This window comes from Aethalodelphis obliquidens, unplaced genomic scaffold (assembly GCF_003676395.1).
Source record: "Aethalodelphis obliquidens isolate GAN/ISIS:26980383/991018 unplaced genomic scaffold, ASM367639v1 scaffold55, whole genome shotgun sequence".
NCBI lineage: Eukaryota > Metazoa > Chordata > Mammalia > Artiodactyla > Delphinidae > Aethalodelphis > Aethalodelphis obliquidens.
In genome coordinates this window covers 4,850,450-4,874,977 of record NW_020837999.1, presented here as the reverse complement: position 1 = coordinate 4,874,977, position 24,528 = coordinate 4,850,450, and the positions used below count along the sequence as shown (strand labels likewise).

At 38.8% G+C, this 24,528-nt stretch overlaps 1 pseudogene; it reads right to left on the bottom strand.

The window, feature by feature from the left end:
* Positions 1 to 11,253: 11,253 nt before the first annotated feature.
* Positions 11,254 to 12,116, bottom strand: LOC113609289 (40S ribosomal protein S4-like; annotated as a pseudogene).
* Between the last annotated feature and the right edge of the window lie 12,412 nt (positions 12,117 to 24,528).

The window sequence follows — 24,528 nt, the reverse complement described above, 5'->3', positions numbered from 1 at the left end:
TTTTTTTTTTGGGGGGGGGGTACGTGGGCCTCTCACCATTGTGGCCTCTCCTGTTGTGGAGCACAGGCTCCAGACGTGCAGGCTCAGCGGCCATGGCTCACGGACCCAGCTGCTCCGCGGCATGTGGGATCTTCCTGGACCGGGGCACGAACCCGTGTCCCCTGCATCGGCAGGCGGACTCTCAACCACTGCGCCCCCAGGGAAGCCCCGTGTGTACAAAGTTTTTGTGTAGACATGTTTTCATCTCTCTTGTGTATATACCTAGAAGTGAAGTTGCTGGGTCATATGATGATATTTTGACGAACTGCCAAACTGTTTTCCAAAGAAGTTGCACTGTTTAACATGTCCACCAGCAATATATGAGGGTTCCAATTTCTCCGTCTCCTCACCAACACTTGTTAGTGTTCTTTTTTTTTTTTTTGATGATAGCCACCTTAGTGGTTATGAAGTACGTATCTCTTTGTGGTTTTTGATTTGCATTTCTCTAATGATGCAAACATCTAAAATGATGTTGAGCATATTTTCATGGACTTCTTGGCTATTTGTATATCTTCTCTGGGGAAATGTCTATTCAGATCTTATGCCTATTTTTAAAAAATATACCTTGTCATTTATTTATTTATTTTTTAATATTTATTTATTTATTTGGCTGCATTGGGTCTTAGTTGCGGTGTGCGGGATCTTCATTGTGACATGCGGAATCTTCATTGCAGTGCATGGGCTCTTCGTTGCAGCACACGGGCTTCTCTCTAGCTGTGTCGATCAGGCTCTAGACCGTATGGGCTCCGTAGTTGTGGCACACAGGCTCAGTAGTTGTGGTGTGCAGGCTTAGTTGCCCTGCAGCATGTGGAATCTTAGTTCCGCAACCAGGGATCGAACCCTCATCCCCTGCATTGGAAGGCAGATTCTTAACCACTGGGCCACCAGGAAAGTCCCTTATGCCTATTTTTTAATTGGGTTGTCTTTTTATTATTAAGTTGTAAGAGTGGTAACTATTTAAGTAGTTACTTAAATAGCAACTATTTCTAAAACATAATATACTTTAAACAAAGTAGGATATTTATACAATTGTCATTTTGATGCTTTCGAGTCAGTCACAAGAGGCATAAACATTGCATTTTAATTAATATGAAGGCACATTCATTAATGGTATTAGCATTTTATTATAAATATGTTTAGCCCTAAATCTCTTACTAAATCTTAACTGCTAATATACTCAGTTTAACCAACTGGACCCAGTAGAGTCAGGTTGGTTAGATTTTGTCTGGACTTGCGTAGTGTCATTTGGCGATCAAGTCAGTGTCACAGCACAAGTAAGTGCTTTTATTTTCTGCTTCAGCATTGATTGATAAAGCAATCTTGTCAAGACTCCTGGTCTCTGACTCCCAAGAAAGGCCTTTTGGGGTACCTTCACCTTCCCTGAGAGTCAGAAACCACTAGAGTAAAACATTAATTTACTCCAAAAACCTGAAGTTTCTCATTAACTACTACTTGTAGCAGTGCTACAGGTTTAAGCATCTATTCTCTAGAGGTGATCCAGGACAGAGGTGATTATTTTCCCCTGAACAAGGGCAATGACAGTGGGGGTGAAGGGACATGGACAGATTTGGGAGACACATAGGAGGTAGCTGTGACAAGATTTGGTGACTGATCGGAGAACAGAAGGGTGAAGGTGAGAGTGGAGTAGAGGATGATCCAGGTTTATGAAGTGGGTGACAGAATGAGAACAAGAGAGTATCACAGGGAACAAGAGAATATCAGGTCGGTGTGAAGGCAGTGCCAAGTTCCGGTTTGAACACAATCCATTTGAAGTATCTCTGGGAAATTTACAAGATAGTATTGAGTAGATAACTGTATACCTGGATCTGGACCTTAAGAGAGAACTGTAAGGTAAGTTGATGCGTTGGAAGTCTGAGCATGAGAGAGGATGATAGCACTGAGAAAGAATGGAGAGTGAGGAGAAAAGAGGGCCTTATTCAGATCAGTGAGAAACATCAGTGTTTGAAAGACAAAGAAAGGAGTCTGCAAAGGTGACTGATAAGGAGCAGCTAAAAATGTATACAGAAAAAAAAATTTCTGGAAAAAAAGGGTTGTCATCTTTATCAAATGATTCAGAGTGGTCCAATAACATAAGAACTGGCATGTGTCTATTAGATTGAATCAAAAAAAGGTTTTTGGTGCTTTTAATGAGAGTAGTTTAAAAGTATGCTCACATAGCTAGTTTGCTGCAGACCTGAGACTTGAAGCCAAGTCTGTCTAACTTTAAAACTGACATTCATAGTGCCTGAGAGGGAACATCTTATTGTACTTGACTTTCTTTTTTTTTTTTAAATTTTTTAATTTAATTAAATTAATTTATTTATTATACAGCAGGTTCTTACTAGTTATCTGTTTTATACATACTAGTGTATATATGCCAATCCCAATCTCCCAATTTGTACTTGACTTTCAAATTCAATCACCAAATGTCATTGGACCTCCAAGAGATTTTTTAAAAAAGTAATATTCTTTATTCTTTTATTTTTATTTTATTTTTTAAAAAGAGAACTAGTTGTCTAGTCATTTGGTTGCACCAGGTCTCTTAGTTGCAGCAAGCAGTCTCCTTAGTTGTGGCTCGCTGGCTGCTTAGTTGTGGTACGTGGGCTCCTTAGTTGTGGCATGTGGGCTCTAGTTTCCTGAGCAGGGATCAAACCTGGGGCCCCCTGCATTGGGAGCATGGAGTCTTAACCAGTGTACCACCAGGGAAGTCCCAATAAAAGTAATATTCTTTAATATTAAGGTGAAAATAGTTTTCAAAACAATAAATGTCATTGTCTGGAAATAGAATCTTTATTGATGTATAAGGATGAGTAATGCTACAATTTGTTTCAGGATCCATGTCATGGAGCCATCTTAATGCTGAATCTATTACACATGAATTTCTTTTTGTTATTTCAAGCACACTGGTCCAAGGCAGATTCAGATAATAGTCTATTGCAGCAGGGAAAAGGATGGAGAGTGATGGAGGAGGGTACTGTCAGAGGAGATGATATCTGAGCAAGGACCTGAGTGCAGTGAGTAACAAAGCCATGGACATAATCAGGGGAAGGAATATCTGGCAGAGGGAATGCAAGTGCAAAGGTCCCAAAGTGGAAAAGGATTTATCAAGTGGAAGGCAGAGCAAGAAGGCTTAGAGTCTCAAGGTTTAATTCTACAGTGGAACTACTCAGAAGTCTCAAAGGATGCAATGTCTAGCCTGTCTTTTTATCCTTTTTCAATATGTAAAAAATCTATTTTGAAAAAGAAATCTCACAGAGCAAATGTTCAAGTATAGCACAGTAATGTTTTTCTTTGAAATATTTGGGAGTAAGGAAGTTGTTGATGTGGCCCATTGCCCCAAATCTTTTACTGTGTGTTTTTTACAGAAAAAAAATTGGTCCCAGAGATAACATTTTTGGGAGAACTATATGGAATTTTTTCAAGAGTTTCATCATTGAATTTATTAAATATATCTAAGAAGAACAATGTTTATCATACTTAGACTATGTGCATAAAAATATAATAAATTAATATATTAATATTCATCAAAAGTTGTAGTACAGCATATGTTTTACTGTTTTATAGGTACTCAATAAATATTTGTTGAATGAATGAATGAATGAAATACATTATTTCCTCAGAAAGATTTTATAACATAACATTTTTAGTTCAGGCAGCTTAATCTGACTGTACTGTCCCTCCCTCCTGTCCTAGCTGTAATATCATATAATTCAGCATTATTATTACTTTTAAATTATTTTTATAAAGAAATATATGTCAGAATAATGGTATATTATCTTAATGGATTTTAATACTAATAAAAAACTTGTTTTTATAATTTTATTAGTTTATATAATCACTGGCATGAGCAAGTTAGTAAATGCTAAAACATTATGTTGCTGAACTTTTAAGTTTATCAATTTATTAAAAATAGGGAAGACATGTAATTAAAAGAATTTACTGAAGTATAGTTGATTTACAATGTTGTGTTAATTTCTGCTATATAGCAAAGTGACTTAGTTATACATATATATATATTCTTTTTCATATTCTTTTCCATTACGGTTTATCACAGGCTATTGAATATAGTTCCCTGTGCTATACAGTAGGACATGTTGCTTATCCATTATATATATAATAGTTTGCATCTGCTAATCCCAAACTCCCAATCTTTCCCTCCCCCATCTCTCCTCCCCCTTGGCAACCACAAATCTGTTCTCTGTATCTGTGAGTCCGTTTCTGTTTTGTAGATATGTTCATTTGTGTTATATTTTAGATTCCACATATAAGTGATATTATACAGTATTTGTTTTTCTCTTTCTGACTTAACTTCACTTAGTATGATAATCTCTAGGTCTACCCATGCTGTTGCAGATGGTATTATTTCATTCTTTTTTATGGCTGAGTAATATTCCATTGTGTATATATACCACATCTTCTTTATCCATTCATCTATCGTTAGGCATTAAATGTAATATTTATTAGCAACTCGTGGGCCATGGACAAAGGAGTTATTTGAAATTATGGTTAAATGTTCTGCATATCTCCAAGTGTCTTAATATTGCTTCTAGATGATTAAATATGTTTATATCATTTATTTTTTCATTTGCAAGTTTACTTCAATTTTTACTTTTGTATTTTCCTTTTAAAAAATTAATCAGTATTAATGATATATTTGTAGTTCTTATGTGCCAAACAGGATTTTTAGTTAAGGCTATATACTTGTCCAAGTGATCTGCTAAGAAATTGAATAGATTAGAAATGGTGCCTTTCCTGTGATCATTTCATTGAGTATAACATCAAACCTGTATCTCATAAGGCAAGTGTTTCCTTTCATTCATTTTCCTTAACTCGCGTACAAAAACGAAGAAAGCAATTAACCCGTAACGGAACTCTGACCTACATTATAGCTAAGTAGCTGATATAGCTATCGCTATGTAGCTATAGCCTCTCACATTTTCTGAAGGAGGTTTTGTGCTGGACTTGGAGGTAGTCCATTATTCTTAAGAGATGAATGACTTGAAGGAATAATTGAAGATTCTTCAAAACACCTCTAGTACCTTCATGATCATTGTGACATTTGTTCAATGATGCCTGATGGCGTTACTTGATATTTGTTCATTTTCTTTCTTGCATACCTGTTTGCAGCTGACATGCTAAGAAGGTTATATCTAACTCCCTCTTAAATATAATTGAGGAAAATCCGTCATTATAGTATTTACCAAGTTTCTTGGTAATTTGATTTGTCCATAACAAATGCATGATTTTTTTCTGCATGGTTTTACATGGCTTCTTATTTTGGTGACTGTGGAATGTCTTCCTCTAGTGATGATGAAGGTATTGTACCCTTTTTGGTAACATTAGTCTGTACTGATCTAGATTAGTCTGCTGCCTCTTTGAGGTTGTCTGCAGCAATGCAACCCCTGTGCATTGGGGCAAGTTGCTTATTCTCTTTGTGTCTGTTTCTTCATTTGTAAAATGTTGAAAACAATAAAAGTAGCTACCTTCTACTATCTCCCGGGAGGTTTAAAGGATTAATATGTTAAATGACTTTGAACAATTCCTGGCAGATACTAAGTACTAAATAAATAGTACGTAATAAGTTCTAAATATCATGAATAAGTACTAAATGTTATTTGTGTTGAGTGCACTGGTACTAAGCAAAATACTTTCCAGCTCTGTGTACGTGCAGTTGGCTCAGGCTGTGCAAATAACCTTTCCCAATTTATATATGATGTTTTAAACCAGCGGTCCCCAACGTTTTTGGCACCAGGGCCAGTTTCGGGAAAGACAATTTTTCCACGAACAGCGGGGTGTGAGGGGTAATGTGAGCAATGGGGAGCGGTGAGGAGCCACAGATGAAATTTATCGGCCGCTCGCCTCCTGCTGTGCGCCCGGTTCCTAACAGGCCGCGGAACCCCTGTTTTAAACCATTTTTAAAGACAGTCTTGTGAGCAGGCCATAGTCATGTCTCACTCTTAACCATCATCAGTAGAATGGATTAGTGTCACTGGATATGGCTCTCTCTTCCTTGACTACAAGGTAACTCTTGTACTGTTTAATGTTTGCAAGGCAGCCTGAAGCCTGGAGGTAAGGACGCAGCTCCTAACAGTTGCCTCTGTAACCTTTCCACGCATCAGCTTTCTAACCAAGGGCTTAAAGGAGAGTGAATATTTTAAAATACAATGACTTTGAATGCAACAAACACAAATTCATTTATTATCATCAGAAAACATTTAAACTCGGTGCTAAGTAACCGAACAATATTCATGAAATGGACTGAGTCTGTCTCTGAGAACAATAAACAGTTCCTAATCTGTTGGAAGATATAGCAACTTTTGTTATGTTTTGTGTCAAGGAATGCTATTGTTCCATATTTATTTCAGAAATTTAAAGGTAAATCCAAATTAATTTAGTTTTAAGAGTTTTTAGATACCTTTTGGGGTATTACAACATAGGTATCACAAAATGAACCTTGGGAATCATTGTCCAGTTTGTAACTCACCATTCACACTTGTCAAAAAAAAAACAAAATAAATGCACCAACCATGCCATCATCTGCAGATTACATTCACCTCTAGACCCAGCCGCAGATCTTACATAGCAACTTGAAATAAAAAGGACATGCTTTTGTGTTATAAGGCAAAGAATGAGCATAGAAGTAACACAGAGAAAAAGACGAGATTAAACATTGACCTTTTTATAGTCAGAGGACTCGCTGTTATTACAAGTCATGAGAACTCTTAGAGTGTAGTTGAAAGAACTTATTACTCAATAGGCTGTTAGACACTGAGTGTGTGGAGGGAGAGGGATGAGAAAAGAGAATTTGGTGGTTGGAAAAATAAGTGGGACTAGAATGACTGACCTGGTACTAAAATCCTTCAGTCCAAGAGATGAGCAAATGCATTTCTCTTTCTGCCTTCATAAACCACGACTGACCCATTCAAGGTGGATTCTCCAAGCAGGGCAAAACAGAGGTCACCCTGACATAAACCCATGGACAGGAGGCCCCTGAAGATTTATGTAGATTTGGGAAGATTCTGTTTTTTCTTCTTTCCTTCTCTCTTTCCAAACACTCATGGAATGCCGTAGGGAGTCCTGGATATGTCCCAGGAGCCTGGCAGGGGACAACTGAGCAAAAGTTTATTAACTAATGATCTGAATTTACATCAGAATTTTGCCACCCTTGCTGTTTCTGTGTGAACTGAACACAAGTAATTGATATATTTCTCCTGCCATGCCACAGCACTAACCAAATGATGGGTCCACTTTTCTTGTTATATTTCTAGCTAAGATGAAATCACATTTAGAACTTGAATGGTACACTAGTCTCATTAATTAATGTAATAAATGCTTACTGAGTGATACTGTGCTAGTTTGTGTGTATGTATGTGTGTGCCTGTGCACTTGTGTGTCTGTGTGTGTGAAAAGAACACATCACAGGCTGATCCCTTAAATATCCTCCACTCTTTGAAGGGAGCTGAAGCTTGCACATTGTTAATTCCCACACAGGCCTAGATGCTATAAAATTTTAATTGGACCGTGAAGATGTAGAGTGGAAGGAGAGTACAGGCGTTCTAGATGGAGGAAAATTTATATGCCAAGACACAGAAGCAGTGAAGTTCAGATGTTTATGGGAAATAAAAATTTCATCCATTCATTCATTCATTCCATAAATATTTATAGAGTACCTACTATGTGACAAACACTGTCCTAGACCCTGGATAGTCAGCACTAAACAAGGAAAAATCTTTGTTCTCATGAGGCTTTCATTCTGAGAGACAAGGAACAGATGGTAAACAAATAAATTAGATACCTTCAGACAGTGATAAGTATTATGAAGAAAAGAGCAAGGTGATATAGGGCATAAATTGGGTAGAAGACATTAGATAGTGCTGTCAGGGAGGGGTTCAGTTTCTCTGGAGATTAGGTTCTGTGATAGGACTGTCGGGTAGAAAACTAAGAAGATCTGTATGGGAGAGTCGATGACTGTGAATGTCAGGCCTGGTAAGCTCTTCTGGGACATTTCTAGAAAACACTAAGTACTTTAATTCTTAAAGAAGTGATATCTGGTGCTCACTTTCCTGACCAATGGTCTTTTCTAATACCCTGTATAGAGGAACACTTGTATCCATGCTTCACAGCTAAGTGGAAATAATCATTCTCTATTTGGGCACTATTACATCTTGAGTCATTTAACTTTATTCAATTTCTAAATGCCAAGAGGCTAATCTTGACAAGCTTATCCAAGAGAGCTTTAAGAATTTTTTTTAGTTGCTCATAAAGTATTTTCAAATCACATTCAACTTTAGTTTATTACTTTTCCTGTGTTTCACGAAAATTACCTCACACTGAAGTCTATCCACATGGGAATCAACAAAGTTCAACCACTTTTCAGTTGTTTTTGTAAAAATAACTGAATTTTGAAAAATTTAATATTATTTCTTTGCTTCCACACCTAAGGAAAAAAATGTCTCAATGGATTTTTCTCAAATATTCCAGTAATACAATTTTTCATTCAATGCAAATACAGAACATTTTAACTTACAAGGAGAATTTTTTTTTTAATAAATAATGCTAAATTGTTCTCAAGAAATGCTATGCTGTGAGTGGTGTAGGAGAGTGGCCATTTTTTCTTTTTTTTTTTTAAAGGGAACTTTATTTTTATTTATTTATTTTTTGCGGCATTGGGTCTTCGTTGCTGCACAAGCTTTTCTCTGGTTGTGGTGAGTGGGGGCTACTCTTTGTTGCAGTGTGTGGGCTTCTCATTGCGGTTGCTTCTCGTTGTGGAGGATGGGCTCTAGGCGTGTGGGCTTCAGTAGTTGTGGCATGCGGGCTCAGTAGTTGTGGCTCACGGGCTCTAGAGCTCAGGCTCAGTAGTTGTGGCTCACGGGCTTAGTTGCTCCGCAGCATGTGGGATCTTCCCAGACCAGGGCTCGAACCTGTGTCCCCTGCATTGTTAGGTGGATTCTTAACTACTGCGCCACCAGGGAAGCCCCTACAAGGAGAATTTTTAAAGAAAGTTTTAAGCATGTGAGCTATAGTGGAAACTTATTATCTTAATGATTTTTGTTTTTCTTGACACAAAAACTATTAATCAAACACTACTAGCCTGTTGTAGCTCTAAACTTCTGTACTTCCTTTAGAAGAGCTTGTAGTTTATAATGCTGGCTATCTGGCGTATGTCTTATGAGAAGAAGACAGTTTTCACAAGTTAAGCTGAATGATATCAAAGAAATAGGCAATACTGAGATCATTTGCTGACAGTGTGTGTTGGGAGGGAGAGGCTTGAGAATGGAGGGGTGGGGCAGGGTTGTGGATCACATTAAACATTAGAAAAAATGGAAAAACATGAAAAGAAAATGGGGTAGGAGTAAGGTGGTTTCTGTGTTCAATAAGGACACACCATCCCATGAAATTAAGCCACAGTATCATGCTTGTTAATTTTGCCAGTTTTACAGAAACATCACTTATAAAACTGGACACTAAAGTATAATAAGAAAAAAGTCATCTTTGCTTTTTATAAAATTATAGAGGTCACTCTTAGGAAAGCAATAGACAAGGTTAATTTTAAGGTTGCATGTATAGTTTGAGGGTAGACTCCGAATTATTGTGCTGAGTTACTATCTTTCTTAATTTCATTCAGTTTATGAAATATTTTTTCAAAGTTTTCGTAACTGGTAGGTGGGTGACAGGAGATGCAGCATAGCAGAGTTTATGGTGACCAGAGATGAGAGACTGGGTGCCAGGTAAGCAGTAAAGAGATAACAAGAGAAGACATGTATCGTGTATGTAACAGTCAGCTTGGGCATAACTGTAGAGTGGGTGGCTTAACCAACAGAAATTTTCTCATAGTTCTGGAGGCTAGAAGTCCAAGATCAAGGTCCTAGCTCATTTGGTTTTTGGTGAGAGCTCTCTTCCTGGCTGCCTTCTTGCAGTGTCCTCACATGTCCTTGGTGTGTATGCAGGGAGGGAGAGAGAAGGAGAGTAGCCAGCTCTCTAGTGTCTCTTCTTGTAAAGATACTACTCCTGTAGGATCAGGGCCCCACCCTTATGATCTCATTTAACCTTAATTACTTCCTTAGAAGCCCTTATTTCCAAATTTAGCCACACTGGGGGATTAGGGCTTCAACATATGATTTTTTGAGTGTACATTAATCCATAAAATATAGAAAAGGGGATGGGACTTCTAACAGAAGCAGGAAATAGAAAAGTTTTACTACAACTGAATAATAAATTTGGCTCTGAGCCTCCTGGCAAATAAGGCAAAAAGGGAAACATAATAGGCAGTGTGAATTTAAATCAGTGAATAATCTCTTTGACATCTTAAGACTATTCCCTCATACCGTGTGTTTCTGTTTGGTAAAGTAGTTTCAGATATTGACTGGTAAGGGCAGGAGGTGGGGAGGGATGTATTTTGGGGGCTAGAAATTCTAGCATTTCATATCACACTGTAGCATTCTAGCATTTCATATCACACTGTAGATTTTTTTTTTTTAACATAGAAGGCTGATTTCAAACACTGCTTTGATCCCTTGGAGACTGGGTGGAAGATGTCAGGTAGTACAAGTTCTGGACTGGCGTTGAATTTATTGCCACTAGAATTAAAGACTGGGCTTTTGAACTGTCAATGCATATGCAGGAATGAAACAAAACAAGTGGAAAAGTCACAGATCCTGCAAGCAGATTGTTTCAATTCTGAGGGGGATTTGTAAACCCTATTGCTTTTTCAAGTTAATAAAATACTTTTTACCAAAAATGCTAAAGAAGATCACTTATGTTAATTGTTTTATATTCAAGTGAATTTAAAATGATTTTATCCTGATAGTTGCCACTATCTATGGAATAACTAAAGGCAATTTATTTATCACAAAGTAAAGTTGACATTTTTATTTTAGATGCTCGGGGTTGGTCAATATAATGTACACAGTGCAAAGGGTCACAAAATCATTTGAATGATGATTGTATTAATAATTAATATTAAGTTCTTAAATTGTTTGTGCCATTCTTATTTTTGTTTTTTAATCATGCCATACAGGGCTTCCCTGGTGGCGCAGTGGTTGAGAGTCCACCTGTCGATGCAGGGGACACGGGTTCGTGCCCCGGTTTGGGAAGATCTCACATGCCGTGGAGCAGCTGGGCCCGTGAGCCATGGCCACTGGGCCTGCGCGTCCGGAGTCTGTGCTCCGCAACGGGAGAGACCACAACGGTGAGAGGCCCGTGTACAGCAAAAACAACAAAAATAATAATAATAATGCCATATACTCTTCAGTTAAGTACAAAGACCTTTTCAATCACATAACCTAGAGCTGATTTCACCCTATTTGGCTGCCAGTCTCTTATTTCTCTCTCTTCAGCAGTGGTGAGGTGGATCCCTTTTCCTTGGGGAAGAGATAATCTGTGGTTTGTTGCCTTTACCAATAACAAAAATGTTGGCGAGCCAGGAGGCAAAGCTGTTGCCTTTGGCATCTTTCACATGAACCATATCAAAAGAACCAGGAGGTCTCTTTCTGTTGGTGATCACACCAGTTCTTCCCAGGTTAGCACCTCTGGTCACCATATACAGGTTACCAGTGTTAAACTTGATGAAATGGGTAATCTTGTTAGTCTCCAAATCAATCTGAATGGTGTCATTCACCTTGATGAGGAGATCAGGGTAGCAGGTGGTATGAGCATCATGAGTTACCAGATGAGGGATTCCTTTTGTGCCCGCAAAGATCTTTCTCACTTTGTGCGACTTGTACTTAGCTTCCTTAGGTGTACTACAATGAACAGCAAAGTGACCCTTGGTGTCATAGAGAGATGGAAATGCTCTCTGGTCTTGTTAAGGCTGATGAAATCTCCTAAACCAGCAGGGTAGGTTATATCAGCTTGGACCTTGCCACCAGTCTTAATGAACTGTTGCATGCAGATCTTTGCTTCGTTTCCTGTCAGAGCATACTTAGGTCTGTTCCTTAGAAAATGATGAGGGGGAGACATTCTCTCAGGCTTGTGGGGACTGGTAGATGGACGAGGAACGAACACATTGGTCAGTTTATCAGCATCCAATGCTTTGGAGTTGTTACATGCTATAGATGTTTCTTGGGATCATGAGTCATGGCTGTCCTAGCCATGAAAAGAGCATTCTTCAATCCTTTTTAGCTTGCCTAAACTTTCTTTGAAGTCAACTTGGTTCTTAAATTTACATCGTTTTCTCAAAGTGGTAAAAAGAGAAAAAATAATTTCTGATCATTTGAAAGGATCATTGAGATCCTTTCAAAATGGCAAATTCAAGACTATCAGTGTCTCAAAGTATAACCAGAAAAATAAGTATAATGTAAACCTCAACATTTTTTTCCTTCATTCTCCTCTTGTTCATTCACAATTTGATCAGTTTCTATTGAGTACCATCTACATGCCAGGATATTTGTTAGGCTCTGGATAAAATGTGGTCTCTTGGAATTTCCATGCTATTAAAATACAATGTGGTGTGATAGCTGCCATTCTGGAGATAAGCACAAGTGTTACTGGAACACTCGTGGGCATCACCCTGGCTAGATGAGAAAATTTAGGTTGGTTTCTGGAGGAAGTAGCACGTGAGCTGTAAGATGAATAGGAGCAAGCCATGGATAGAGCAGGGAGTTCCAGAGGTGACGTTATATGCTTGGGAGCGGCTGGTTCAAAGGCAGAGAGGCACAACTGAGTGAAAACTTATAGAGAGTGACATGTATACAGTGGACTATCGAGTGAGAGCAGTGTGAGGCAAGGGGGAAGGCGAAGCTAGAGCTTTGCATGCCGTGCTAATTTGGCACTCTCTCCTAAAAGCACTCCTAAAACCTTTGAAGGGTTTTAACCACTGGATTGGGGGTGATCAGATCTGATTTTTGAATGACAGTGCCAATAGGAGTGTGGCAAATAGATTGAGGGTGGGGTGCGAGAACCGTGGTCTAGGATCAAGTTAGAAACTATGGCAGTAATCCTGGCAAGAAGTGATGAGGTCCTGAGTGGGACTGTTAACTATTTCCCAAAGACATAAAAACAAATTTCTTACATAATTCTGGGCCAGATGCTTTAAACAGTTATTTAGAGGAAAGCAGATAATTTCTGTTTACAGGCAAAGCTAGTTCATTTTTTTCTTTCTCATTAAAAACAATATAACCAATCAATGCAATTTTGAAGCCATATGATATTTTAGAACTTCCTAAGAAAAAAACAATGGATAAGCCAATATTAAATCATCCATGCTTACAAATAGTCTACTCCCTTTTCAGGCAACCCTTTGTAGTTTAATTAGAACCAATCCCGTAAATTTTAATAGTAACATATGTTCTGTCATCTGCCAATCTATTCTCAAGTCTATACAGGTATGACTGTATGCCACGGTGAACGAATGAACTGGAAAGATCAAAGTTACTTGATCTGATTCTATAACTTATAATTTTCAAATCAATATGAAGAGAAAATAGCAGGCATCAGACGTCCATCTATGTTTGTACCAGGTCATACACTGTAATTCCATCCAAGTACAAATTTCCATGGTAAACAGGGCAAGACTTGCCAACATTTCACAGGTTTCCAAAAAGAAGCTATGTCCCTCTTGGGAGAACTTTGTAACTGGAAAAGAAAATCCTCACAGATGAAATCTCCAGCAAAATAAAGTCACAGACTGTATTTCTGCAGCAGGCCTTTTGCCAAATGTCTCATCAACAAGTATCATGCTGGCAGTGACCCGTCTATGGTAGATGGGTAAAATGCTACCACCAAACCTCGTTTTTATTTGCTCACAGCTTCCTAGAAAAAAAAAAAAAATCTGACTTTGAGTTGAAATTTTCCACGTTTCATCCCAGTCCAAAGGTGACTTAAAAAAATTTTTTTTCTTTTTTGGAAAGTTGAATTAAAGTCAAATAAATTTGTAAAGTTTAGTCATTTGGGGAGGTATGTGTACACAAAGATCTCAGTGGGTAACACACAGAAAAATATATTTTCCTTTCCCTTGTGACTTTTGAGAGACTAAATCCTTTTGGCTCTTTCTTTTAAAAGGATTTAACCCTGTCTCAATTACAGGGGCAGGAAACCAACCATTTTTTTTCAAGTTATTCAAACAGCTTTTTGCCTAGGAAGAACTAATAAAATAAGACTTTACATGTTAAATCCACTAGTAGTTTAAAAAATTTAGAATGTCCTCACATACATTTGACAGAAAAAAATATTCACAGATAATGAGTGTAATTCAATTAAATTCAACAAATCTACTACGTACCAGACACTAAGTCAGTGTTTAGTGTTCAAGGTATATAAAGCTGAATAAGGCAGGTCCTGTCCTCTAGAAATGTATTATCTGGTAGTGGAGATAGAGTAATAAAAATGGCAATAATATAAGGCAGAATACAGTAAGTGTAGAGGTATAAGCAAAGTGATGTGGGACCACAGAAATGGAGAAATTGATGTTGATTGTACGATGGGAATAGTTTATTCTGGGTTTTGAAAGATTGAGAATGGCAAAGATCATTGAGTTGGGAAGGACATTTCAGACTAGAGACCACTGTGGGTACACCAATTGAGGTTAGAGATGGGACTAGTCAAGGTGGCTGCAGAGTTGGATATGACAAAGGAAGGAGTAGAAAATAAAGTTGGGGAATTTGAAAAGTTAGTCTCAGAGTTTCTCAGTGGGTATGCTACTGGTTTTTTGAGGTGGATGGGTCTTTGTCATCTTAGGGAGTGTGCATCTCTGGTCCCAGCCTTCTAAAAGCCATCAGTGCTGCATGGCATTTTGACCACTGAAAAGAATCCCCAAAGATTTTCAAACACATCCTGGGGCAGGCAGTATCACCTCTGAAGAAAATGACTGAAGGTGGCTTGGATTCCAAATTTGGGAGCAGTCCTTAGTTCTGTAGGTGGTGAGCATCTACAAAAATGATTCTGACCAGAACAAGGGCACAAGCAGACTTGGGATTCAGGACAATGATTTCTGGAGATTGAATCAGAGGAGGGAAAGAATGGGATAATCAGTTCAGTCTATTGCAATGGTCTGGAGAAGAGTCAATGTGGACTTAAACTAAATTTCATCCCTTTCATGCCTAAAAACATTAATAGACATTATTATTATTATTTTGGCTATTCCTTTTACCTCTGATACTCCATAGCACTGCATTGTAGACCTCTTTGTGCTGTAGCTGCTCTCCTGTTTTTTCTTTCCCCAAATTAATATCATATGGTAAAGTCAGTATTACAAAACAAGATTTTTAGAGGGTGATCATAACACCCTTTCTACAACACACTTTCTAATTATAGCATATACACGTGGGGCGTGGAAAGATCTATTTAAAAACAGGACAGAAAGAATGCTGTTTCTCTGTTTCATTTTAGATAGTGTTTGGATTCTTGAGTGGTTGTTTTTCTTTTTCTTTCTCTCTTTCTCTCTTTTTAAAGAAAGACTCTGTTGTCAGTAGATTGAATAGTTTTGAATCCCAGATGCCAGTGCAGTGGAAACTCAAAGTGGATAGGCAGATGGAGTCTTTCAGAAGCACCACTAGTTTCCAAAACAGAAGACGGTGCCCAAGGAAGTAGGTAGTGTCACTACTTGGATGTGTGCAGGAAATCCTCCAGACTAGTGGTGAGGGTGCAGAGCACGGCTGCCCTCACAGAAGCACCAGTCTGCACATCTCAAAAGGGCATCCTGACTCAACACAGCAGCTGTGATCACATTTTGTAATGTGTCCTTCTCTCCCAGCTGCTGGAGCATTGCTGCCTTCTGGTTTCCCCAGGGAACTTTGGAAGGGACTATACTGACAGAAGATCAACCACAGATATGTTATGCTTAAGTTTTTGGGTTTTTTTTTCTAAAAAACCCTCTTCAGGAAACATTCAGGTAGTTTTCCATTTGAAACAAAATGGGATTTCAAGCCCATTAAGCAACTGAAAACTCGTACCACATCTATGCAGAAGCTCAAGGACTTGAGATCACAAAGTTGAATCTGATCCTAGTCATTAGTGAGGCTCTCATTCTCCAAACCTCACCTGAACTTTCAGCTAGGCTGCTGTTAAGGGTCTCTAAAACTGGCTTGGGACCCCACTCAGTTTCTCTAGGGCTCTATTCCCTTCAGTTTCTCTTGTGAAAAATTGTTAATCTTGCTCTTCATTTAAGAACATACTGAAAAAATAATGATTACAATGTTTTTAATTTTCTTGGTACTTTATATGTTATAAAGCATTTTCATATATATATTAATCTATTAAATACTCTGAAGCACAGAGGATTAAGGGACTTAAGCAAGGTCACAGAATGAAAAATACAGAACTCAGGTCCAGGTCTTTTGACTCCGAGCCCATGCTGTTCCCTCTACAGTTTGCTATTTAATTACCACCACTTCGATCCCCTGAACTGATGGTGAGGAGGGCAAGACTTTCTGAGCAACAAGATCTCCAGTTCCAACCTAGGGTCTGCTGCTTTGAATAATAAGAGTCAGTTCCATTGGCAGTTTCCAGAATTGTCTTTTAGAAATTTGTGGTCTATGGCCCTCAGTGATAGGAGAGGCCAGTAGCCCCAGCTCCTGGTGACCATTCCACCCTATATCGTTGCACGCAGTAACACCAGGCAGCATTTTCTGCTGGCTGTGGTAACTCCCAGTTGTTCCTGTCAACAGCTTTTGCAAGGTCCTCTGGGCCATTCCAGGATTTCTTCCTTCCTGGAATAGCTCATTGGCCAGTAGACAGCACAGCGTCACAACCTCAGCACCACCGCTAAGGGCAGATCACAGCTCTAGTGCTCCACAGCTCTTCGTGGAACTTCTTCAAATAAGCCCCCAAAGTGACTTAGGGGAAGCAAGACTCTGTAAGGGCCTGTAATTTCACACTGGGTTTTGCTGGACTCTAAGACAAATTTGGGTCTCCTGAGTTTCTGCTGATTCAGAGTGAGTACCTTGATATTCTTCTTTCAGAAGTCACACGTTTGCCCATAACATTTCCCTCTGCGTGCTCAGTCCTTCCTTATCATGTGTTCATGTGAAACGAGCCCCAGAAACTGCCCTACGTATCTCCAAACTCTCAAGCCCTCAGGGTTTTCTAACACTGACCCTGGGTTATGTAGAAACTCACAGTTAGTCTCAGTAATCACTTAGCAGTAACAGTAAGGTGAGGTTTATTTAGAGCTTGCCACGTGCCAAGACCTTTTCTAAGTGCTTTCTATTAACTTTTAAAATCCTCATAACACATCCCTGAGGAAAGTCCTGTTATAAGCCCCTTTTAAAAACAAAGAAAAGGAGACTTATGAAGTTAAAAAAAAAATCAGCTCAGGAGGTAATGGATGGGAGATCTGCCTTCTGGTTTTTCTGAATTCCAGAAGTTTCTAGTGGATAAGAAGGTATATCACGTTTAAAAAGTTGAGCACCTACTTTGTCCTTGCAGAAAGCCACGTTTTCCCTGAGGGCAGACTTCTTTAAGCCTCCTGTGGTCTGGACAGAGCTAAGGTTTCTGTGGCAGATACTTCTTTTCTCACCTAACAGCCATTCCTGTTTCTTCCTTGCCAAAGTCCCTGGCTTTGTTCATATGACAATGTGCTGTGGAGCCTCAAGGAACGGGACCCTTGTTGGCCTCATTCAACCACAGAGATCCCATTCTTCTTTGCATGTTGGATATAGGGGCAGTTCTGGATGAGTTGGGGGATCTTTGGGGGTGCTTCTAGACCTTCTAGACAAGATATTCCTCTTTGAGTGAATACAGAACCACATGAGGTGAAAGCCCCTTTGCTCTCATTCTTCTCTTCCTGCTTTGGGTGATGTTGAGTGAGGAGGTGCTGTCGTGGCCTCAGAGAGCTTTTGGCCATTAGATTACAAGCCTGAGGATAGAAACCAATATCCTGTGGCTGGCAAAATGGGATAATAAAAAAAAAGCCTGGGTCTTTTTTAATGACATGGAGCCTCCAAATTAACCCTGGGATCACTTCTGAATTTCTCATGAACTTGATAACAGCTGTCCTTTTATTTATGCCAATGCTTCTCAAAATGTTAGAAGTATGTGTCAGTACACAAACTGTTTCTTACTGCTCTGTAAAGAGATAAGAACAGAAATTGAGAATAAGGGTTTAGATACTTCCATAGTACATTGTTTGACATTGTTGTTAAACCAGCAACAGTAGACTTGTTGAACAAAGTACTGACCAGTCCAAGATGGATTGAAAATTAAAAGGACAACAACAATGCCATAGGTAATTTAGTTGATAATTCAGTGGACTTTTTTCTTACTGTCAGCTAAGAGTATTCCTAACCCTTAAGAAAAGAAGTTTGTGCCCACATGACTGGTGTGCTCTCAAATTTAAACAGATTTATGTCACACGGTAGAGGCTTAGACACAACTGGCCTTTCGCCTAGAGACTATCTTAATAAATGTGTCATTCTGTTTGATCTGATTCTTCTGTGGTTGTCGTGCTTTGAGGGAAAACCAAGTCACTTCAGGTAAAGCAGGGCGGCACAGACTGGTCACTTATTAAATATAACAGAAGTATGAAGTTGGCAACATTCAGCTCAGAGCTCTGTCATGCAGTCATTCAGGGGTCCCGGCCACCCAGCCAATCTGTCATTCCTCTTCTTCTCTCCCCCATTCTTGTTTTTGCTCTCAGCCTGATGTGAATTCATCTTTAATAAGTTTTTTTTAATTTTTATTTTTTATTGAAGTATAGTTGATTTACAATATTAGGTTCAGGTAATCACTACAGCATAGTGATTCAGTATTTTTACAGATTATACTCCATTAAAAGTTATTACAAGGTAATGGCTATAAGTCCCTGTGCTGTACAATATATCCTTATTGCTTATGTATTTTATACATAATAGTGTGTGTCTCTTAATCCCGTACCCCTAATTTGCTCCTCCCCCATCCTTCTCACCTTTGGTCACCACTAGTTTGTTTTCTTTGGATGTGAGTCTGTTTCTGTTCGGCATATATGTTCATTTGTATTATTCTTATTTTTTAATTCTTATTTAAAATTTTTTATTTGTATAATTTAAACAAATTTTTATACAATTTTTAAAGGTTACTTTCCATGTAGTTGTTACAAAATATTGACTATATTCCCCGCATCGTACTATACATCCTTGAATCTATCTTACACCCAATAGCTTATACCTCCCACTCCCTCACCCCGAGATTGCCCCTCCCCCCCACAGCTGGTAACCACTAGTTCGTTCTCTGTATCTGTGAGTCTGCTTCTTTTTTGTTTTATTCACTAGTTTGTTGTATTTTTTAGATTCCACATATGTGATCTCATCCAACACTTGTCTTTCTCTGTCTGACTTATTTCACTAAGCGTGATATTTTCTAGGTCCATCCATGTAGCTAAGAATGGCAGAAGTTCATTTTGTTATGGCTCAGTTATATTCCACTGTACATATACATCACATTCTTAATCCATTTGTCTGTTGACGGGCACTTCCATATCTTGGCTATTATAAATAGTGCTGCTATGAACCCTGGGGTGCATGTGTCTTTTCGAATTAGAGTTTAATAAGGCTTTAGCAACTTAATTCCCATAAAGCCGCTTAAAACTTTGTGACTTTAGGAAAATCACTAACCTCTCTGAATCTCAGTTTGTAAAATAAGAATAATATGTCACCCCACTATATAAATAATAATAATAATACCTGGCATTTATTGTGTGCTTACTGTGTGCTTGGTACAATGTTAAGCCCTTTATAGGTATTACAACATTTAATTCTCTTAATGACTTTATGATGTATGTGCGACAATTTTATCTCCATTATATGAACAAAAACTGTGATGAGGTTACAGAGCCATGGTTTGAACCCTGATGTGACCACTAGAGCTCTCCTGCTTAACCACTATGCTGTAGCTCCTTATTGTAAATATAAGGAATTGTTAATATTATCTGATGAAAACATTTGGATCAAAAATACCCTATCTAGTGATTTTGCCTGTGTGAACAACCCATTCATGTAATTGCATATTAATATGACTAAATGTTTAGAAACGAGCCATTTCAGAGAATCAAGAAAGGAAAAAAGAAAAGAAAAGAATCAGCTGGAATGTCTAGCCTCTGATTGGTTTCCTGTTCAGAAGTTTCCTAAAAGTAAACTTAATTATAGTGTTGATCTTGGTAGATTAGAACATGTGAATAGCTTGGAGTATTTTGCCAACTGGACCAACCCTTTTCAGGTTGATCCCTCAGCAGCCAGAGGCAGTGGAAAGATCTACTTCATTCCTTGGTAATCAGCCTGTTTGATGGAAGGCAGGGCTAAGTCCAGGAAACATACAAGACCGGGATCAGAGGAGTTGGCCTCTAAGTCTGGCTCTTTTACCACCTGGCTAAGCGACATTGGGCAAGTTACTTAACACTTTCAAGTGTCAGCTTCCTGCAATTTTCAGTGAGGCTCAATTGAAATAATAGAGGTGTAAGTTGCTTGTCCACCGTAAAGCCTTGTGAACATATTTTTATATTTTCTATTTATATCAGTGCCTAATCCCTGATGTTGACGCTGTGGTATATTTGGAAGCAGTAGCGTGCTTCAGTGAAAATTCCACTCTCTCCAAGACAAGTGATTTGGATTCCAGTCTTACTCCATATCTAACCTGCTGCAGCAATGTTTTCTTACATGAAAAATGAGGGATGTTTATGGAGGGAGGGTTTCTAAGTGATCTCTGGGACCCTGCGCCATTTCATCATCAGAATTGCTGAGATACTTTCTTTAGGTATTTATTAACAGAGGTTGCTAATGTTGCATTTCCATGTATCTGAAGCACATCTACAAAAGACACCAGAAACTACTCTTTTGACTCATAAAAGCAGACAGCACAGCTATGGATCAAAAGGGTATCACACAGACACAGCTCAGATGCAGACTGCCAAGGGAAGGAGCTTGCATGCGTGCTTGGAGAGCACCCCAAGTACCTCACTGGAGTGGACACTGCATGAGCACAGGGCTGTGAAGAGATTTTTTTTTTTTTTTTTTTCCCTGCGGTACGCGGGCCTCTCACTGCTGTGGCCTCTCCCGCCGCGGAGCACAGGCTCCGGACCGCGCAGGCCCAGCGGCCATGGCTCACAGGCCCAGCCGCTCTGCGGCATGTGGGATCTTCCCAGACTGGGGCACGAACCCGTGTCCCCTGCATCGGCAGGCGGACTCTCAACCACTGCGCCACCAGGGAAGCCCTGTGAAGAGATTTTTAAATCCCAGGATGCAACTAAGTTTGGCTAAATCAGCCCTGCTTAGAACATCAGAGCTACGAAGTTCAGTATGGACCAAGAGGAAACTGAGGTTCAAAAAGAACACATCAATTGCCTGAGGCTGCACAGAAGATCAGCAGTTAACAGGCTGTAATCCATCTCACCTAATTCCCAGGCCAGGGATCTTTCTATTGTCCCATGCAGCCTTAATTACAAAGATGACGTTATTAAAATTATCTTGAGGAATTGCTCAAAGAAGTCATCGCAAAACACTTAAAGAACACAAAACTTTTGAAACACTAGGATGATTTATATATTTTTCACTCATCTAAGATGTGGATATTTTAGCAATATCTTTTTTTTTTTTTTTTTTTTTTTTGCGGTACGTGGGCCTCTCACTGTTGTGGCCTCTCCCGTTGCGGAGCACAGGCTCCGGACACGCAGGCTCAGCGGCCATGGCTCACGGGCCCAGCCGCTCCGCGGCATGTGGGATCCTCCCAGACCGGGGCACGAACCCTCGTCCCCTGCATCGGCAGGCAGACTCTCAACCACTGCACCACCAGGGATGCCCCGTAATATCTTTTTTAAATCGACATGTAATACGCATACATAATTCAGTAACATTCCTTGCATCATTGCTGAGAGTTATATATAATTGCAAAGAAAATATTGTGATATCAAGCTGATGAAATTTTATATTTGAAAGATTTCTTTTTTTTATTAATTATCATTGGAGTATAGTTGCTTTACAATGTTGTGTTAGTTTCTGCTGTACAGCAAGATTTCTCTTTTTGATGTTCTTATTCATAGGCATCTGAAGCAGTTCTCTGAAAGATGTCTTTTATTTTGTGTGGAACATAATGTAAACACTTACCGCAGATCAACCAGGAGGAAACACATAGTGGTGAAAAAACGACTGAAGGGGAATGGCATGTTTAGACCCAGTAAGACCCAAGGGTCATGGTGGACTATTAGCCAAATACGAGTCGACAATAGTTTTATTATAAAAGCAAGTGTTATACGTGGACATTTCAAATGGAGTAAGCTGTGATATATCCAGAATTATAGTAATTTTCCCATTATACTCAGTGTCTGTCAGTCCTTTAGCATTGAGTCTAGTTTTGTACTTCTCTTCAAGTAAATTCAATAAATGGCAAAGGAACAGTAGAAGAGAAGAAGCTCAGTGATTAAAGCATAAAGAATAAAACCTTTCAATCATGTGATAGATTACTATGGAAGATGTTATTATCTGCTAGAAGAGGAGGGACAGTCAGATAAGGTATCAGAAAGAGCACCTAATTACAAGATTCATTGAGAATTAGATGGTAAATTAATAGATAACATTTATTGGGTACTTATTATGTGTCAGGTACTGTGCTAAGTACTGTTCATGGACAATCCCATTTAATCCTCATAAAAACTTAGATGGTAGTATTGCCCAGAGATACGATGGATTTAAATTATATAACTTATCTTTATGACCAGTCATAGAGGTAGGAGGATCAGAAACTTCAGGCCCTAATTTTGGCTATTTGAATAAAGTAAAAATCTGGTTTTATTTCAATTTACTAGAAGCTTGCCAATGGCATTGTATGCTTTAGGTATAATTTCTTCCTACACGAAGTGGCCAAACTGGGCTTCTTTACAGAGAACCTTTCAGCTGAAGGACTTTTATTCTTTATTGAAATGTTTTCAAAGCAAGGATAGCCAGTCCTTACTTTTGAACACTGGGCACACAAAAACCTTATGAAAATGAATGGTTGGCTAGGAACTCCTAAACTGAGAGAAGAGTATATAAATGATTAAGGGCCTCACAGCTGGCAGAAGAAAATGCAAAACCTCTCTGGAGGAACACTTCTTCAACCTAGGGTATGCAAGATTTCCACAGATAAAGCCACAATGAAGATAAGCTCATACTCCAAAATTATCAAATACTAGAGAAACAATTCCTTATGAATGACAGTGCATCAATAGAACTATTAGGTGGAGACTATCAAATATATATGCTTAAAGTGACATAAAAGAAGGAATAGTATCATAAAGCATAAGATTCTGAAAAAGAATAGGCATATTTAAAAATAAATAAAACTCTTAGAAGGTTTCCCTGGTGGCACAGTGGTTAAGAATCTGCCTGCCAATGCAGGGGACACAGGTTCAAGCCCTGTGCCACATGCCATGGAGCAACTAAGCCTGTGCGCCACAACTACTGAGCCTGTGCTCTAGAGCCTGCGAGCCACAACTACTGAAGCCTGCGCGCCTAGAGTCCATGCTCCACAACAAGAGAAGCCACTGCAATGAGAAGCCCGTGCACTGCAAAGAAGAGTAGCCCCTGCTCACTGCAACTAGAGAAAGCCCGCATGCAGCAACGAAGACCCAACGCAGCCAAAAATAAAATAAATTAATTAAAAAAAAAAAACTCTTAGAGATGAAAACGTGTAGACACTGAAATTAGTAGACAGGTTAAAAATGCTGGCTAAAAAGAGAATTAGTATACCAGAAGATAAATCTGAGGAAATTATCAGGAAAGTGCTGGAAAAAAAGAAAATGTTGGAAAAATGAGACATCAAGAAACCTTGAAGATATAAGAAGATGAAACATATATCTACTAGGGGTTTCAATAAGAAAGAATAAAGAGAACGGTGGAAAGGTAATATTCAAAGATAGAGAAACTAAGAATTTTTTCATTGATTTTTCGTTGATTAAAAACATTAGTCCTAAGCCTCAAGAAGCACAACAAGTTTCTTGGCAAAATAAGTAAAACAAATACACATCTAGATCCATCTTAATGAAATTGCAGAATATCAAAGACAAAAAATATATAATAAAGGCAACTTTAGAAAAAAGACAAGTTAACAAAGGAATGATAGTTCAACTAGCTGGAGATTTTTCAACAGACAATGATGGAGTCAAAGGACGGTGGAAAAATATCCTCAAATTGTTAAGAGAAAATAAATATTAACCTAAATTCTATAGCAAATTAAACTTTAAGAATAAAATCTCCTCTCCCTCCAAAACAACATTTTCAGACAAAATAAAACTGAAAGAATTTAGCACAAAAGAACCTTTCTGAAGGAACTGTTGAAAGATGTAATTCAGGAGAAAGAAAATTGAACTAAGAAGAAAAGTGTAGGGAGTGGAGAGCAAATGAGTCTGTGTTTCCTCTTACTGCTGCTGGATGTCCAGTGCGTTGCATAGGGTTAAGGGCAGGGCCTGAGTGTGGAGATAAGGTAAGGAGACAGGTTGCTATTGCTGCATGTTTATTTTTGTGTATGTGTAACACGTTTTCCCATAGGTGCAGTACTGCAAATAACGGTGAGGTTCCCATGCTGGCCCTTCAAAGCCTACTGAACTCAAGTGCT